This window comes from Centrocercus urophasianus, unplaced genomic scaffold (assembly GCF_019232065.1).
Source record: "Centrocercus urophasianus isolate 14NV4802_14NV808 unplaced genomic scaffold, USGS_Curo_1.0 seq_10, whole genome shotgun sequence".
Classification (NCBI taxonomy): Eukaryota; Metazoa; Chordata; class Aves; order Galliformes; family Phasianidae; genus Centrocercus; species Centrocercus urophasianus.
In genome coordinates, this window is record NW_024884142.1 from 22,471,020 (window position 1) to 22,491,044 (window position 20,025).

A 20,025-nucleotide genomic window follows, 5' to 3' on the forward strand; every position below is an offset into this window, starting at 1 on the left:
CAAGGGGATTGGACTTGATCTCTCGAGGTCCCTTCCAACTCCTGCAATTCTGTGATTCTGTCATCCTGGACAATGTCACTGATAGGATCAACTAAGAGGAATTTAAATTTAGGGTGTGAATTATTTGAGAGTAAATCTTTATTCACCTTGCTTCCAGTGGTAGCGTCAAAATGGGATGCTAGCTAGATGCTAACTAGATAAAATACTCGAAAATCTTTATTTCAATTGTTTGCACAGATAACTGGACATGAAATGTATATAATAACCTTAAACTGCAAAATTAATGTTGGCCTAACATTGTCATGGTTCAATAAATGTGCCACTTTGTGAGACATCAGTGTCTTCATGAGGTTTCCACTGTAAGGACTTTTTAACCACCTTCTTTACCACCCTTGTTTTTAAAACTGAGTCATAAGCAGTTTCCAAGTTAGCATTGGAACAGTGAAGGGAATACCTTTGCTGTCTGGAGAGGGCCTCCAAAATGTTATTATTATTGGGACAGCTGGTGAAATAAGGGCAATTGGTGGAGATAACATTCCTTAGGAGTCAGTGCTGCACTGCTTCCTGTGTCTCACTGGGAGACAGTGGTCTCTTAAACCTTTGTGTAGGAATGGGATGTCTAGTAGAATAATGAGAAAATCACTGTACATTGAAGAGGTGAATTGTCCAAAGTCTACGTAAACTGTTAAGTTTTAAATCATTACTGCAGAAACCTGACTGACTTCATTCTTGCTAATTTTTTAAGAGAGCTCTGCATGTTTTAATTGCCAGAGAAGCAACTTTAAAAATATACAGAATAAATGAGTTCTTTATATGTGCAGCCCTGTAGAGATAAGCGTTCCTGCTTGTATACTGAATTGAATATACTTCAAAGAGGTGGGAATGTATTACAGGGAGTGCTATAGGTGAGGAGATGCTGCAGGGCTGAAGCTATAGAGTGGATGATCGCACTGTGCATGGATGCAGTGCATGTTTATGTGACAACAGAGCTGTGTCATAGGGTCTGCCTTACAATTTCAGAGGCTGATTTCAGCTGCAATGGCGGCTTCTATTTTCCTTCCAAACCTGTACAACAAAGGACAATCCTGCCTGCCTCTAGAGAAGGAATTCCCTTGGAATGTCATTGAAAGTTGGATTTCAAAAACCAACAAAAAAATAAAACATACTGTAAAAGTAGCTCTTTTAACTTGCACACCTATTGAATCTTCTTTATTTTTAGAGTAAATGCTTATGTGGAAATTTCTCTGTTATCTACAAAGTATTTGAAAATCTTTAAAACGTTTAAAGCAGTGTTCTATATTTTAATAGAGTTCTGGGAGCATACATCATTGATCAACTCTGAAGCTGCTTGAGGAAGCATGATAAACTTGCAGAAACACAGCACTAATTCAAGAAGGCTGCAAACTAGAATCTCTACATGTAGGCAGAACTCGTGGGTATCACTGCAGCATTGGGGTGCTCAGGTGTTTTTGGAAAAATTTTCTTGTGAAGATTGCCCAGAAATAAAACTAAGCTAGAGATAGTTTTGTTTTCCTTTTCTGAAGAGATCTTTGCTCAGAATATTTTTTCCTTTCCATAATACATAAAACACTGATACAGTGAGTGCTTAGGGATGTGATCCTATCTATCTTACACTCTGTCCTCTTCTCTTGATGCTGTTTTCAATGCTTGAAGCGAGACCCAAAACTCAGATGTTCCTCATGTAGCAGATTCCCCACATAAGAAGTTACAGTATGTTACTGTGCGCAGTGTTGCTTTTTTTTGTCTGCAGCAAAAGGGTACTGACAGAGACTGAAGTGTGCAGATCTTTGAGAACACCCTTTGTTGGGATAGAGCATATGATACAATAATAGTAATGGAACATTTCTAATTTATCCTAGTTTTGAATCATACTCAGGTTGGGTTTAACTCATTTCTAAAGCTAGTATTTAAAACTGGCTGTGGCAGTTCCTATCGCTGTGCCATATATTTATCATGAAAGGAAATGTCCACGTTCAGTGCTCTGCTCTGCTGGTGGTGTGCTGTAGGTGAGTGTCTGAGCACAAGGCAATTGAATTCATAGATATCATTAAGCTGGAAATAATTAAGTTGGAAAGACCACTACAATCATCTAGTCCAACCATCAACTTATCACCTCCAGACCCCTAAACCATGTCCCTCAATGCCCCATCTTGTCTCTTCTTGAAAACCTTTAGTGATGATTCTACCACTTCCTTGTGGGCAGCCTGTTCTAATACCTCACTACCCTTTCTGAGAAGAAATTTTTCCTAATATCTAACCTGAACCTCTACTGGCTCAGCTTGAGACCATTCCCTCTTGTCCTATTGCTGTTCCCTGGGCTGACCCCCACCGCATCACAACCTCATTTCAGGGAGGGAGCAGTAATGTCTCCCCTGAGCCTTCTCCTCTGAACAATCCCAATTCCCTCAGCCACTCCCCGTAACACTTGTGCTTCAGACTCTTCACAGCTTTGTTGCCATACTCCAGACACTCGCCAGGGCTTTGATGTCTTTCTTGCAGTTTGTGGCCCAAAACTGAACACAGTACTTGAGGTGTGGTCTCATCAGACCTGAGTACAGGGGGATGATCACCTCCCTGCTCCTGCTGGCAATAGCATTTCTGATACAAGCCAGAATACCATTGGCCTTCTTGGCCATCTGGGCACACTGCTGGCTCATGGTCAGCTGGCTGTCAACTAACATGCCCAGATCATTTTTCTCCATACTGCTCTGCTCCAAGCCTGGAATGATGCATGGGGTTGTTGTGACCAGAGTAGGATTCAGCACTTGGTCTTGTTGAACCTCATACAATTGGCTTCAACCCAGAAGTCCAGCCTGTCCAGGTCCCTCTGTGGGGCTTTCCTACTCTCAGGAAGATGAACACTCCCTCTCGAATTTGTATAGTCTGCAAACTTACTGAGGGTGCACTTAATCCTCTAATCTAAATCAGTACAGATATTAAACAGGGCCAGCCCTGAAATTTCCACACAGTTTACTGACAGAGACCAAAATTAGATTTTTTTGTTCTCCTTTTCTTTCTGTTGTTATTGTGCTAAAAAAGCCCTGAAGCCATGTTACATTCTTGTCACCACACTTCTGAAGGAACGTACTTATCACCTTTGTGCTTTTGAAATCCTGCCCACAATCTTCGCAGTCTATAAATGTCGGCCTGCCCCATTCTACTGTCTTTAACTTCAAAGCAGGCAGATCAAGGTCGATTTTGTGAGATTGTTTTCCATTCTCTTACTGTTTATTCCAAGCTGTACTAAGGTAATAAAACCATTTTGATCATTCTTATTTGTCTGGTTTGCATAGAATATGTGTGTGACGTGTTGGAAAACGTATCTACATGTCTGACAGAAGCTTACAAGTCTTCCCATCAAGTGCAGGGAACTGCTGGAGCCATCGGTTCAAAGGATAGCATTCTCAGAGCTCACAAGAGTTGTCCTTGCCTTGGTTCAAGCCCATTCTCCAGCTAAAAATGCTTGAAGCTCCATGGCTGTCACAATTGCAAGCACTTAAAAATGCCATATCTGGGGGATATTTCTTACCTGCCTCTCACGTTTACTTTGCCTCTAAATTTTGATCACATTAGGAAAAGTGCAGTTCATTTTCCTCTTAATAACGTACAGTAAATGTGCTAAACTAATTAAAGATTTTAACTGTGCTAAGCTTGTATTTGAGACAAAAAAAATTTAACCTGTTAAAATAGATTAGAATACGTTTGCTTAAATATTATTTGAGGTACTGCTTCAGACTTAAGAACACTCCAGGGGTTTTCAGGGAAATTTTATAATGTACTTCAGCAGTAACTAAGGTTCAATCGTGAGTATTTTGTCATGTATGTAATCCTCTTGAGGGCGATAGAAGTTTCCACAGCACAGATTTTAGAATGAAGTCCAAAGTTTAAAGGCCTTGTCAATGTATATAAAACACCTTGGGGAAAAAGGATAGCCCGATTTTTTTGAAGTTCAAAATAATTCAGGGAGGCTTTTTCTGTCTCCAAGTTCTGGAAGAGAAAAAAATGAACAAAATGAGAAATTGAAATCTGTTGAAGGTCTTTCTTTCTCCAGTACGACTTGTCACCCAAATGTACAATTGTGTATTGACCCTAACTGCAGTGTATCACGGAATGCAAAAAATAAAAGGGCATCAGCATAGCAGTTGCAAAAACAAGTGCCCTGATACTTGAGCATTTAAATAGGAATAAAATGACAGCAAATGGGGACTTACTGTCATGGAATTAAAATAATATTTTTTTAGTAACTTAATTCTTAGTGACTTGACTTTAGTAACTAATCAGGGGAATGTCAGTTTGGGTGTTAGGAAAAGGTTCTTCAGGTACTGAAGCAGGCTGCCTAGGGCAGCAGGCACAACCCTGAGCTGCCAGAGTTCCAGGAGCGTTTAGACAGCACTCTAAGACATAGGGTTTGATTTTGGGTGATGCTGTGTGGGGTCAGGGGTTGGACTCCATGGTCCTTGTGGGTCCCTTCCAGCCTGGGCTGTACTCTGATTCAATGATAAAGGCTTAACCAAGCAACCAATTAAAGGAAAATATCCTGGGACCCCTTTATTCTATCTAAGATACTCTCTGTCAGTTTGAAATGTGAGAAAACTCTCCTGCCTATGTCTCTTTTCTAGCAATATTACAATACAGTGAACCTCCTAAGCAACTTAGTAGATGTATCTCGGCCTTAAATAAGAGGTCATCCTCACCACCTCTGTTGACCCTGTGGAGATGGTTTAATTTTGCATAAGGTAGGTAGGGAAAAATTAAACTTTAGAAGATTGCTATGCCTAAGTGCATAACAATGCAAGTATGTTTATATATAGAAGCTACTCTGCTACCAGGAGGGTTGTAATGACCTTGAATGCCCATTAGAAAGGAAAGGCATGATTATTTTGCTTAGTTCAAATGTTCTGTGTTTGTTTTTATATGTAATGAAACACAAAGATGTGTCAGCAGTAGAACCATGAAAATTTCAGTGGTAAAGATAGTTTGATATAGTAATTAGTATTACAAAATGCTTAGTAAAAGTATTTGCAAAGTGCATAAAATAAGATTCAAAAGGCATGTTTAGAAAGGTGATTCAACAGAGCTGTTCCTCAATTTACTTGCTAGTAGAACTGCAGCTTTCTCCATGTCCTTTGTTGCAAGGCAGGTTTTGAGCAAGCATCTGATTTTGTTTCTTAATAATGAGTTGCATTTCTTCCTCTTAATTTCTAATAAGTATAATTAGCACAGCATCTCTAACACTATTATAATGATTACAATTGAACCTGATAAAACTTACAAGACACCACTGTGGTTATACTTTTCAATATGGAAGATAACTGTGAGGGAAGACTCAGGAGCAAGCAGTCTTATTTTGAAAACTTGATCTTTTGGTTTTTTTTTCATCTCTGAGTCAGGACCCTGATTGTACTGAAGTAACTAAAGACATAAAGCAGTTTTCAGCGTTGTTGCATATCAATCTAAAAGCCTGATTTAAGAACAGATTTTCTAAGATGATTGGCAAATTGTTTACAGAATGAAAGAATACTGTATAAACAAGACCACAGATAGTGTGCTAACAGATCATTCTGAAGCATGAATCAATTAAGTCAGTTGTAAGGCCAGTGGCAGGGAGACCTGATCAAGTGGGGAAAAAGGAAAGATTTTAAAATGAGAATACAAAATATGAAACAGCTGATTGATATCTGCCTTGTATGTTCTGCTGGAGAATTGGTGTCAGATTGCTCAGAGATTACATTGGAAATGCAGTGTAACAAGTGATGAGATTTGTGGGATACTTAGGAGTAAGCCATGTAAGGATTCTGGAAACAAAAGGCACTTTGAAATTATTTGTGTTATGAATGAGAAACCAAGGGAATTGTTTGAAAGTGGGAAGCATTATAGTGACTTTCTTCTCCAACATGGGAAAGAAAGCCATGATGTTGTGTACAAAGCACAGCACAGGGTGCAACTATTTCATGAGAGCTTGAGAAGAATTCAAGATATGTAATCTTGGAGGTATGGACAGTTTTGTAGCATTGGTTGTGCTGATCATAGGTGGAGAATATTGTTTGCTTTGGGACTACTGGCTGTAAAACTTTCTAAAAATGCTGAAAGCAGCAGACTTCATTTGCCTTTTAGTAAGCAAAAATACAGCTTACACATGCATGCTGGACTGTTAGATGCCTGCAGAACTAGATGTCTTCCTGAAGATTTGATCATGCTGCTGCTAGCGAATTCCTAAATAAGCTCATATGAAAAAGAAATTCAGGATTAAGTATTGTTCTGAAGTTACAGAAGGAGGCAATTTGACAACTGGTGGTTAAAGGAAGATGAATGGGAGTGGATTTGCAGGGTCTTTTACGGAAGACACTGAAGCTGCTGCAGTACTCCTAACATAGGAGTAAACAGATGAAAAAAGGCCATTATGACTGTTTTAAGTAAGACAGGAATTGAGGACAGAAAAGAGAATTGCTAGGAATCAAAACGTAAGCACCGTTGTACTATTTTCAGAACTGTGACGTGTTGAGAAATAAAACAAATGAGAACAGAACCTGGCAGCAAAGCTTTTTGTGAAGTGCAAATAAAAAAAAATTATTTTATGAAACAGAAATTTTCCTTTGTTTAATAAGTCCCTATTTACTAATATTTCCTAATATAATCTCAATTTAAAATATTTAAATGATTATTAAATATAAGCAATATTAAAAGAAAATAGTAAAATAAATCACTATGTGTATCATTACATTCAGTAGCTACTTTCAGTTGGGTACGGTGGCTCAGTATGAAACAGATCTGTACTCGAGTACTCACCAAGCACCTTGAGTACTGTGTTCATTTTTGGGCCCCTCAGTACAAGAAAGACGTTGAGGCCCTGGAACATGTCCAGAGAAGGGCAGCAAAACCGGTGAGGGGTCTGGAGCACAAGTCTTATGAGGAGCGGCTGAGGGCTGTGGGATTGTATAGTCTGGAGAAGAGGAGGCTCAGGGGAGACCTCATTGCACTGTACAACCTCCTGAAGGCAGGTTGTGGTGAGGAGGGGTTTGGCCTCTTCTCCCAGCCAGCAGACAGGACCCAAGGAAATGGCCTCAAGCTGTATCAGAGGAGGTTTAGATTAGACATAAGGAAGAACTTTTTCTCTCAGAGAGTAGTCAGGCACTGGAATGGCTGCCCAGGGAGGTGGTAGAGTTGCCGTCCCTGGCAGTGTTCAAGAGGCATCTGGATGAGGAGCTACGAGATATGGATTAGTGCTTGTGGTAGCAATGGTAATGGGAGGACGGTTGGACTAGATGACCTTGCAGGTCCTTTCCAACCTTGTGATTCTATGATTCTATGATTCTCTGTTAACAGCATTCACACACTGAAGTTACACTGAGGTTTTTCTGGACTGTACAGGAAAAGGAAATTTATTTATTCATCCAAATGTTTACACATTCAGTCAACAAATTCTAGTATTAGGTTATAATGTTATCAGTAAGGAAAGGAAAATTGTAGAAAACATTGTAATAGAATCATAGAATCATACAATGGCCTGGGTTGAAAAGCACCGCAGTGATCATGTAGTTTCAACCCCCCTGCTATGTGCAGGGTCACCAACCAGCAGACCAGGCTGCCCAGAGCCACATCCAGCCTGGCCTTGAATGCCTCCAGGGATGGGGCATCCACAGCCTCTTTGGGCAGCCTGTTCCAGTGCGTCACCACCCTCTGTGTGAAAAACTGCCTCCTAATATCTAGCCTGAACCTTCCCTGTCTCAGTTTAAAACCATTCTCCCTTGTCCTATCACTATCCATCCTCGCAAACAGCTGTTCCCCTTCCTCTTTATATGCTCCCTTCAAGTGTTGGAAGGCCACAATGAGGTCTCCCTGGAGCCTTCTCTAAGCTACACAAGCCCATTTCTCTCAACCTTTCTTCATAGGGGAGGTGCTCCTGCCCTCTGGTCATCTTAGTGGTCCTCTTCTGGACTTTTTCCAAGAGCTCTGCGTCTTTCTTGTGCTGGATGCTCCAGGGTATTCTGGAGCTATTGTTTCATATTATGGTGTGGAGTTCAGTATATTGGATGGATCAGGTTTGTGGCATGGACCTACCATATCACACCAGAGAGCCTTCAGACCTTATGAACCCCCATGCTCATGGAAATTATTTTTTAAGGTACTATGAGTAAAATGCAATCTGTATTTTGTAACTTTTTATTTGAATACAAAGTTGTCTCCTGCTGTAATCAATAAGATACAAGAAATTCCAAAGCAATTGCCATCTTTGCTCCTTTTCTTCTTTTTTTCTTTCTTTTTTTCTTCCTCTTTTCCTTCCTCTTCTCCTTCCCCTCTCCCTTTCTTCCCCCTCCCCTCCTCTTTTCCTCTATCACCAGCTTGCTCCCCCCTACCCCCACCTCTCAGATTTCCCTTCTCACGAGCAACTGGCTTCATAAAGAAGTTGGCAATTCAGCATCTCAAAATGATGGAAAATTCAAGAACATGACAAAGTATCAGTCTCGACACATTTGGTTAGATAATTCTTCAGACTAATCCCTTAGGCGAACTCTTCTAAAGGTGGAATTTGAAGGAAAGGTGATTAATGTATGGACATCAGTGCCCCAAGAATTTTGTAGGCCTGTAGTTAGATTTATTATTTTTCTGCTTGCTTCATTTTGTTCCTTTTCTTCTTATGCATTTTTTAAAGAAAATATTTCAATATAAACCATTTATTCATAAGTTCCATTATTTTTTTACTATGAAAAAATAACGGTTTTCGGGATTGCAATACTGTGGATGAATTATATCTATAGCCAATAGAAATGCTTGAAAGCAGGTTGAAAGGAGGACGCTAGGCTTTCTGAAATGCTTTCGGATTGCATGTGAGATATGGGAGCATCCAACTTGCTTTAACAATGAGAACTTTTTATTCCTGTTAAAAATAGATCACAGTGCATTGACCCCAGAGGGAGAGAAAGGATGAAAAAGACGTGTGTTTCTCTCAAACTCCTGACTATATTGTTACTATCTGTGTGAAAGGATGACAAATGCGAATTGCACTGCTTCCTGTATTCTTTGAATTAGATCTTCATGTGTGCTACAGTTTTGATCTCTAAAAAAATTTTATAATTTAATTAGCAGATTTCTTTTCCCTATCCAGGCCATTTTGAAGAGGAAAGAAAGATTGAACATTTTCCACTGTGAAGATACTTCCTTCTTTTTCAGTGTCTGAATACATGTTTTGAGTGCAGCTTTTATGAACACATTATTATAAGAATTTAAAGCAAAGGGCATGGAATCAACAAGCAATATGATCCAAAGGGGATAAAGAAAAGTACTGAATTGGCTAGAAAAATACTTACTCCTCAGTCACTAATTTATAGGCTTGCCATGGGATTTGCTCAGCTGCACCTGCCTTAGCAAAGTGTTCAAGTGTAAATTAGTTGGTGCACAAGGTTGGCAGAGGGATAGGGAGCTTTTCACCTCAAGGTCACTGGTTAGAATCGGGATATGCTGTTAATGATTTAATGGTGTTGTGGTCTGATAGTTCAGAATAAATGCATCTATATTCAAAGAAATGCTCCTTTCTAATTCATGTAACTTTCACGGGAAGACTTGAGTAGCCTGCCTTAGCTGCCTAGAAGTTGGGCGCCCTGGCTAAGATAGTTGCCTAGGCTTCTTCCGTAATCCAAAGGAGAGGGGTTTTCAGAGTGATTCATAATCTTCTAAGATATGTGTCTAAAATAGATGAGATGACTCATCCTCTGGAAGTTCCTGCCACTCTGCTGACAACAGAGGGAGACCTAGATGACTAACTTATCCTACATAGCTAAATTCTTGACTGCTAAGTAATATGAGAGATTTCAGCACCTATGTCTTTTTCTGCTAATGAAAGGTGTATATAGACACGATGAAAAGGTCCATAAGACCATTTAGTGCAGTACATGCTGAAAAAGAGGCTGTTGTGTCTTTCATAAACACATTGATTTTATTTTTTGCTAAATCTACACCAAGAGGAGAAAATGTTTTCTTCTCTTAAAAAATGCCACTGGAAAGAGGTGTTATTTATGTTGTACAAAAGAATGGGGCAATTGGCACGATATTTATTTTTTATCAATTTCCATTGTTGAAATTTCTTTGTATTTACACCTGTGGAGTTAAATCCATTACATTTGATGTTTATGCACTAAAAGGTTGTTCACGTGCTGCATGGACTGCAGATCTGCAGTCAGCAGGAGTACATGGCACTATCAACTAACTTCTCTACTACTTGAGGTGCTTGGAATATTGTAGGACACTTTTTTGCAGAACTTCCAAAAATTGAATTTTGAACTCCATTGTCTTTAATGAAATACAGTGAGTTGGCCAATTTGGAAGTACTAGTGAAGTACCAGTGAATGCAGGAAGTATTCACAGCACTTGATTTTAAATACTGACGTAGGATTCCAAGTAAAGAGTCTAGACACCCTCTGTAACCAGTGAAGAGTTAGCACTTCCAGGGAACAATTCAGAGGAACCAAGATAAGCAATAATTTGGTGGTCTGGATTGCTTTCTGGGAGACTTGCACTGCTGCTTGTCTTAGATATTCTGAAATAACCTTTGAGATACTTATCCTCCCATAATTGCTATAAGAGGAAGCCTAGCCTGGTTTCTTAGGCTGGTAGAATGGGCAGTGTTAATACTACCCTTATTGTTTTCTGTCATAATTTTTAGTACAGCAATATGTTATCAACTCCAAGCAGAACATCTTTCTGAATATATTTATGAATCTCAGGCGTAGTTTGCATTGCAGGTGGTTGCTGCATGGTTCATGTTTATAGCATTCTCAGTTTTAAACATTTATCTGTTTTAACTTAATTGACTGAGCACCTCCCACATACTGAGAATAGACAGCAAAATACATTTGGTTTTCTCACAAAGTTTAAGTTCATTTTGCATGTTCCCTGACTGAATCATAAACAATCTGCATCTCCACTGTATCTACAAGGTCTTGAGTACTGACTTGCTGACTGACACAGACGCTGTTAGACTCTCCATTTCACGTTGTATTCAGAGCATTAGAAGTGTTTTGGATCAAACAGCTTTACCTAAAGCACTATACTCCTCCTGTAGCTTTGAAAGCACAATACTTCGGTTGTATATTGCTGTATTCAGATTGTACAGAGCATATAAATTCAGTTAGTTCAACTGATTTGCTGTGATTTGAAAAATGACCTACAGAGTTTTGAAGCGTATTAATATGTTAAAATGAGAGCCATGGATTTATTTTAATATTAAAGTCCAAATTTATAAATAAACTATGAAGTCCAGGATGGCTGAAGTGAATGCACAAAACAAAGACCCGCGTTGGTCAAGCTCCATTACATATGGAGAGAAAACTGCAAGATGTAGAATGTTATATTACTGTCTGAGAGAGGTGCTTCAAAAACTTCCAGGAGAAAAATTTTATGAAAAGATGGCCAACACCTTTAAGTGCTTTACACTGGGCTTTGCAGTGAGAGGATCTAGATGACAGAATTACTATAATGTGGTAACCATCCACTGCATCCACCAGAAACTAAACAACCTTGAATCTGCTGGGTATGTTCAAATTCTACTCTTTGATTATTCTTGATTTAAAGACAAAGTAAAAATGAAATTGTGAAGGACACAAGGGTGTATCCAGGGGAACAAAAACATCTCTCATGGTTGCTGGAGTTGTTTGATGAGGCTCACTTGCTAGATACCTGATAACAAGGAAGAACCAATCTGTCACTGTAAGGTTCTGTACAGAAGATTTGTCTATAACTGGGAGCATTAAACTCAGTAATGGGAATTACTTGAGCAGCTACTGAATTAATTTTCATTTTAAACATGCTATTGTTTAAAGATGACAACCGGCTGGACAGCGTGGCAGGCTTTGTACCTGAGTGCATCTGTTAAAACAGGCTGTGAGAAGTTTGCTGATTTTGAATATAAACCTGATTGTGCTGTCAGCTAGCATCTCCCTTACCTAGGGCAAAGCTTTAAATGATGCATCATGTAGTTAGGAGTTGGGTGTGGTATCCTGCAGTCATTACCTCATCCAAACTGCTGTTATTCAATCAAGTAGTTGTTTCTCCAGTGAGCGAGGATCGGGACTCATTATATCTGATCTTTTTCTGTACCGTATAAATACTGGTATTCTAGCTCAGAAGTCTTGTAGGCAAATCAAAAGGAGAGTGCTAGTTTGGAGCATTTCTGTCAGTTTGAAATCCCCAAGCTACAGCTTCGAACTCTGCAGTGAGTGCGCTGCAGTAGTGCCCAGAGAGCTGAGATAATCAACAATAGGAACCTTTTATCTCATGCCTGCAATCCATAGATAGAAAGTGAATGTATATATAAATATTTCTCTTTAATATTTCACATCATGCTTCCACTTAAGAAATTTAAAGTTCTTTCACTCAGAGTGGACTTAAGCCAAACCAAGCCACAGGATTTATCATAAATAATTCACATGAAATCCCTCTACTAAGATATCCCACAATTTCATAAAGAATGAACACATGTTCTGAGAATACATAAGGACTGCTAAAATTAGCTTGCTTTAACATGCCTGGGAACAACACATGAAGCTGCTGTTGCAGTTTTTCTGACATAGCTGATCATGTTGTTAACTGTTCACAACAATTAAATAATCTTTTTTTTTTTTTTTTCTCCTTTTTTTCTTCTAACTGCTTACAGATTAAGAGACATTTCAGAAAATTCTGAATAATGTTGACTGGTAAGGGCTGTAGAACAACCATTGCTGAAATAAACAGGATTAGTTTAGGATTACTTTCTCTACAAAGGCTCTGCAGTGCCTTACTCCTCCTTGCTTAGAAATGTCAACCCTTTCAGGTCTCCATGGTTATCTCACAGAATGAAATGTAAAAGCATTCTGCGCTGATTATATAAAGACTAGTAAAGGGTGAGTGCAAACTGAAAAACAGTGCTTGAGGACTAAACCGAGCGTTTTCAGATGGATGTGTATGCATGTGTATGGTTGGAGAGATGAACAGCACCCTCAAACTGTGAAGTACAGAATAGACATTGGTTTGGGGAAGATACAGAGGAGATCCAAGTGATTTATCAGTGAACATTTTGAACGTGTACATACTGGCTTGGTTAATGCAACAGAAAATGATAAGTAGATTAATTTTATTTGGAAACAACATTAATGCTTCAGTTTTTAAATTTAAACATCAGAAAAGCACAAAATATCTAATATTCCTACAACACCTGTACAAAAGAGATTTAAGAACATAGTTAAGAGAAAGATAGGCTTGCATAAGGATGTGCATACCATTAAAGCTGGGGAACTGTGGATTTCTGCCACGTTCTGTAAGTGTAAGATACATAAATTAGAATTGCTTAGGGATAGTGTTGCTTACATGAATCGCTTCTCTACTGATTTTCATTTACAAATAAATGAGCTTAATGTGACTATTGCTGTCTCATAGTGATTTCAAACTGCAGAAAATATCCTCTATGTGATGGCTTGCAGGTACATAATATCCATGAGCAAAGTTTGTCTGTATTGATTACAGGTGTGTTATGTTTAAAGTCCACTCAGAGATGAGAGAACTGAAATACACCCAAGAGAAGCTTAACATTGAGGTGGAGAAGTAGTCTCTAAGAAGTAGAACACACTTCAATTATGAATTCAAAGTACTACTCTATTTAGATGATATTTCTTATCTAAAATGTAGGCATGAGGAATGGATAGTTGTACTTAGGTTATGTGTGAGTCAACTGTGTTGTATTACTGTAAAGATAGTAAACATTCTGGGGTGACATGACAAATCTTCAAGTATTGAAAAGACGTGGAAATTGGAAGAGAGTAGGTTATTCTCTCAGCTAACGGGAATAGGGAATTATAAAATGGGCTTAAATCACAGGAAATTTTCATGTTGAATATTATCATCACATTATTGTTGCTAAAAAAGTTGAAAGCACTGGGACTGTGAATGCTTCACTGCTTGCCTGTGTATGAGCTGGTCAGACATCTATCCATCAGGAGCAACATAGAGATAATTGATTCTGCCTTGGGACTGGATACATCTTTCAGTTCTTACCAGCTCTGGATCCTACTACTCAGCATGATAATAAAACTTCCCAAGTTGTTTCATGCAAATATGCACAGAGATACAATTTAAAGAGTATAAAGCCTTCAGCTCTAAGCACTTCATGAGACATGCAATTTTCCTCCAACATCAAATCGACTTCTGTTTTCAGTGAATAGTCAAACTTCTAATTTAGCTTTGATTTCACATTATTATCTCAGTGTCATTTTTTCTTCATAATATCACATCTTACCCATAGATTCCTGTATCAGAATAACATCTTCACCACCTTCCTCCTCCTGAGGCTTGGTAGGTTGAGACAACACAGAAAATGAAATTGAAATTACTGTGGCCTTCAAACTCAATTCAAATCAACAATATGATGCTGCTGTTGAAATGGCAAAGCATATTAAGTGATGGATTAAATAAATGTCATACGCACTGGAACTAATTGATCTACCTTACTTGATATTGATAGGGCATGAGCTGGGCTACTGTAGAACAGCACTCTTAGAGAGAATCCGGAGGACAATAAATATGGACATCCTAGAAAATATGATCTGTAAGAGACAGTAGAATGCAGTGTGGAAATGGGAAGTGGAGATCTCTCTTGTTTGTATGTTGGACTTGCAATTCAGCAGTGTAGAGATGTAGTGTTTAGTGAGGTGTATGTCTATACATCTATATTTATAAAGAACATTCTTAAGGGAAGGGCATTAACTCTTGGAAAAGCTGTTACAAAGGCAAGAGCTATCAGGCATGAAGATAGTAGTTTGTTATCACAAATATATTCAATATGTGTTTCTATCTGAAAATAGTTCTGGAGCAATAGAAGTTCCATTATATTGTTACTTCTTTAATATTTCTGTGGGTAAATTTTAGAAATAGCATGCCCAAATATCTGTCAAGACCAAATTCCTCCTGTTTTCTATTATTTTATAGAGTTTGCTTTTGGTATTTGCAACTTTTTTTCCTGTTTTCATTCTGTCACTGTATACAGAAGATCGAAGACAAGGGAAGAGTGGCCTCCAGAAGGCAGTGCTCTTAGGTTTCATCATAGTCAGAAAACGTAGCAGAGTACCATAGAGACTGTTTTTTGGAAGAGTTTTATGGTCAGAACACAATATGTTACTATTAGGCCTGGCTGGACATGCAGTGTTTCCTTTGGTGGGGGTTTGGTGAAGGAAGGTTGCCTCTGCTACACACACAGTACAGTCTTCATAAGGCAGCTCATCCTTTGCATTCTTTCATTTATAGCCTGACAACCCTGTGATTAAACTGCAAAATGAGAATATGCATAAAATATATATTTAAAATATATATGCTCTCTACACTAGCTACTCTCTACACTAGCTCACTGGTCCAAAATACTTTTCCCAGTCCACAATTCAGATGAAAAAAAAACATAAGAGACAATTTAAAGATCTTTCTCTGTATTGTTTTATATTGCCACAGTAACCACCAGAATCTTCAGTTAGGACAGGCTGCAGTTTACTGAATAACACATGTGCACATAAATCTTAGTTTCCACCTCAAATCCTGTTTTTTCTGCGACTCCAACATGTATGTATCTGATAACACCATTTGTTAAACAAAAGACACTGGGAATTGCCTGTTTCACAACATATGCCAACATAAATACAAAGGTGTAGTAGATGTATCCAAACCAAGAAGAATAGGACTAATCTCATTTGATGGCTCACAGATTTGATGTAGTTTTCATGTAACTCACAGCACTGCCTATCTTAGTCCAGTGCTAGAGATCTTTCCAGGCTTCAGTGACTCAAGATTTTGCACAGCTATTCAGTGCAATCAAAGGACATTTGAAAGTATTGCAAGGAAGGAATTATCTCCTCAGAGAGGAACTTGAGGTAACTAGCATTACATAGTTTGCAGAGCACATTCTGAGACTTGCTTTTTGTTTGTTTTTTTCCTCATAATGAATAAACTATATTTTCTAAAGCCCACTTTTTCAAATTCTTTTTCAACAATGCATTGGCAGCCTTTAGTAATGAAGTGCTTGCAAACTGTTACAGTGGAAATGACCCCGTCTGTTTTAAGCAGTGCAGAGACTGTTCCTGTTTGCACAACAGCTGTCCAAGTAAGAAGAGGAAGTATTTGAAGTAAAGTCTGAAGTAGGAGCAGACAGTAGTGTCTGTGACACACTATTGGAAACCTGTCATTAGTGAAAGTTTTCTAAATTTGAGAAATTTAATTGGTTTTCTCAATTTCCTGTGTGACGAAAAGAAAAATCTGAGAGATTTTTCCCATTATGTGGAAGTGACAGCAGACTCATCTTTTAAAATAATTGTCAATTTCCTTATTAGAAGTTCTCACTTGGATTTTTATAGAATTCTTCTAAAATATCATTTATCTTATACTGAACACTATGTGCCTTGAAATAATTACCTTCTGCTAAAGTGTATTTGCATCTTTCTTACTTAATCTATCAAGGAACATCATTCCATTTTTCTTATTTTCAAATTTCATCTGGGTTTTAATTTCAGAATTTAAAAGTTACTCTTCTTGTTAACTGTCAGTAAGTGTTGCCTAATGTTTGAACACATCACAGTGCATCTGCAGATAAAATTGTAAATAATAGAATCACAGAATATCCCAAGCTGGAAAAGATCTATAAGCATCACTGTCCAACTCCCAGCTCCACACTCCGAGCACCACCCGAAATCAAACCCTATTTCTGAGAGTGCTGTTCAAATGCTCCATGACCTCTGGCATCTCAGGGCCATGCCCACTGCCCTGGGCAGCCTGTTCCATGCCCACCAACCTCTGGTGAAGAGCCAGGAGCTGCTGCTGCTATGAGGCCTCTCCTCAGCCTCCTCTTCTCTGAGCTGAACATACCCATGGTCTTCATCTGCTATCCGGAGTTTACTGCTTTTTATTGTATGGACTATCAATAGCTATGTTTAAATATTGCCACTAAAATATGTCAGATATCTGTTACACTCTGTTACATTGACATTAGCTAGAAATTTTGCTAAGATTGACTATTAGTGAAGGGATATCACATAAATAAACTTACTTTGTACAGAAGGCACGTTAATACTTTAAAGATCAAGTAAGGAAAGCTGTAGAGTCTAGTTATAATCTGAAATAAAGTGTAAAGAATTAGGCTTTGATTGTACATGACTTTAAAAACTTACTCAATATGCTTTCCAAAGGACAACAAGATCTGTTTTCTCTGCGTCCTTTTCTCTTTCTTTTTCTTTTCCATACCTCATGTACTTTTGAACTTTTGAATATAGTTCCCCACTTCAACCAACTCTGAGAAAGGAGATAATTCTGGGGTAACTTTTACAAATTTCCTGAAGTCAGTGTCCTGAAAGTCTCAACAAGCTGGAGAGTATTCAATGAGAGCAACAAAGTGACCCAGAAGTGGAAAAGGCTGAACTTGTTCATTTTGTCTGCATCACAGCAAAAACTCCATACAGGTGTGATAACAATCTATAAACACTTTAGTGGTATATAAAAAAAAGAAGAGCTACGTAGTTCAATAACCAGGATATGGAACTGAGAATGAAATGAAGAAAAAAAAATAATTGTTCTGGGATTCAGTTGCTTTTGGTGTTATTTGTTCTTTGCAACAGCGCTCCTTAAGTAAAGAAGAGAAAGTCTCCTTCTATGGAGAATCACCAGCAAATGGCCATGAGTGAACTGTCCTATATAAAGGCAAGGAGTAATTCAGCTAATTCCTAGTTTAACAATATGTAACCCCAAGAGAACTAATGTGACTATTGTTTGATCCACTCTGCAACAGATGGAACATTCTTGAATCAGTTCCTGATTGGATTAGGTCATACATTTAAAAGATTCCTTCTGGTTAATTACATATGGTTGTATCATGCAATTTCTTTTTTCCAGTTCTTCACCTGAAATAAACAAAGAACCATAGCTAGAAGACAGTTTGGGAGCATTGATGTGAGACCCATACTGATGAGGGAGTAGAAGGAAGGCTGATAAATGTTGATAAATGCCTAGGTTAGTAAGCTAATCTAGGTGAATTGCCCTAGTAGAATTTCCTGGAAAGTGCAATGAGCTTTCTGGCCAAGTGGTCCTAAGGTACCCAGCTAATCCTAGTGAGTGATAAGGATGGAGCACTGGGTGCTAAGTTGCTTCCTTTTAATCAATGCGTTTCTGGTACACATTTAAGGAACACAGGAATTTCAGTCTAGAAATATGAGGTGCAGCACTGTTCTATCTACACGATGGTTAAAGCATTGCTTGGCACACTGCATTGCTGCATTCACTGTCAATAGTATTTCCACTGCTGCTCTCTCCTTCTTGTTGGACCAGTCCCAGAGAGCTGACCATGGCAGCAGCTGAAGAGACACAAAAAACAGAGCAGTCCTTCTGTGATGGAGAACTCAATTTATTTATTTATTTATTTATTTATTTATTTATTTTTGTTAATTATGAACTCACAATCAAAGTATTATGGTATTTTCTCCACAAATCTGTTATCTTCATCCTAATTTCCTTTCATATCTCAATATACCTAATCTGGAACTGCATTTGCTTAGCCTTTTGTGCTCATTTCCACTGTACTGATAAGTTTTCTCAAAGTCAGTCTGCCTTTTTTCCTCCTTTAAAGAGACCTACTGACAAGAAATAATCCAATCAATAATAGCTAAGTTGTGTAACAATAGATGAACCTTATTAAAAACCTTTCAAGCTGTTTGTGAACTGTCCACTCTGCCTACATACATCTTTACACCTGTTATCTCGCCATGTCGATTTACTGATCGTACACATCTGTGGCTTTCATTTCAAAGGACACTGTGTTGTTGAGTTTTACAAACATGGAGATGCAGAGCCTTGCAGTAGTGCTTACATGTGAACTGTATTAAAACTAAGGCCTGATTGTGAGGCTCCCTGAAGTCCTGGGAGATATTTGCAAAAAAAAAAAAAAAAAAAAAAAAATCAAGGTTTTAAAATTTATTTAAAACATTTTTTGAAGCAAAATCTCCAAGTTCTATGTGTTTGAGCAGCGTCTAGCACAATATCATGTTGATTATGCCTAAAGCTCTTTTGTCCTGTTATTGTACATCACAATATTTCACAATCCCAGATTATATTGTTTATAAATGATATCATTTTTCACTTTTTCCTTTCTTGTCATGAATGTTTTTAATCTTCCTTCAATCCCTCAATGTAGCTGAAGTTTTTTTCCTGTGTTATGAATGTGTATCTTCCTGCACACAATACATAAATCTGGAAAGGAAAGATGATTTCAAAGAGTTAAATAAACAATATGCTTCTGTTTTAAACCAGTGAAGTCGTAACACTCAATATTCCACAGCTGAATCCAGCAATTTATCCTTTGTGGATACCAGAACTTATACCAGCTCCAAAATAAATGGGCACAGTCACAAATTCGGAGGCTGACTCATTATCTGTATATGTACTTCCCAGATAACAGACATTAAATAATTCACTATACAAAGTCTTATTTCAATTAAAATGTTAAAACTGATAAAGAAGTTTTCTTTACTTTTGGGAACAGATCTCTGGCTTGTAATTGCATTAATTACAAATATACACAGTTGAAAAGTTGTTCAAATGCAAATGTTCTTAATGAGAAGGAAGCAACTGGGAGTATCATTTTTGGTTGTTGCAGTTAATGGAAGTATTTGATTTTGTTTTAATTGCACTTTTAATAATATAAAGTGCTCTCACAGTGATGAGATTTCGGTAATACAGCATCGTTCCACAGCACTGCTAGGATTTCCAAAGGTTGTTGATGTTGGAAGGATCAATCAGCATCAAGCCCTAACTGAAGAAAACTGAATCTAATAGCACTTTCTCTGGGCAGAGCTGTATGCACAGGTGTGGACCTCTGGATAACAGTGGTGTGATAAAAGACAGTATGACCAAAACAGAGCACTGGTCGGAAAATATATGCATTAAAAATCACAAGGGTGAAGTAGACAAGTATGAGACTCACTCTTTTCATCACTTTGGAGAGCCGTTTTGAAAACA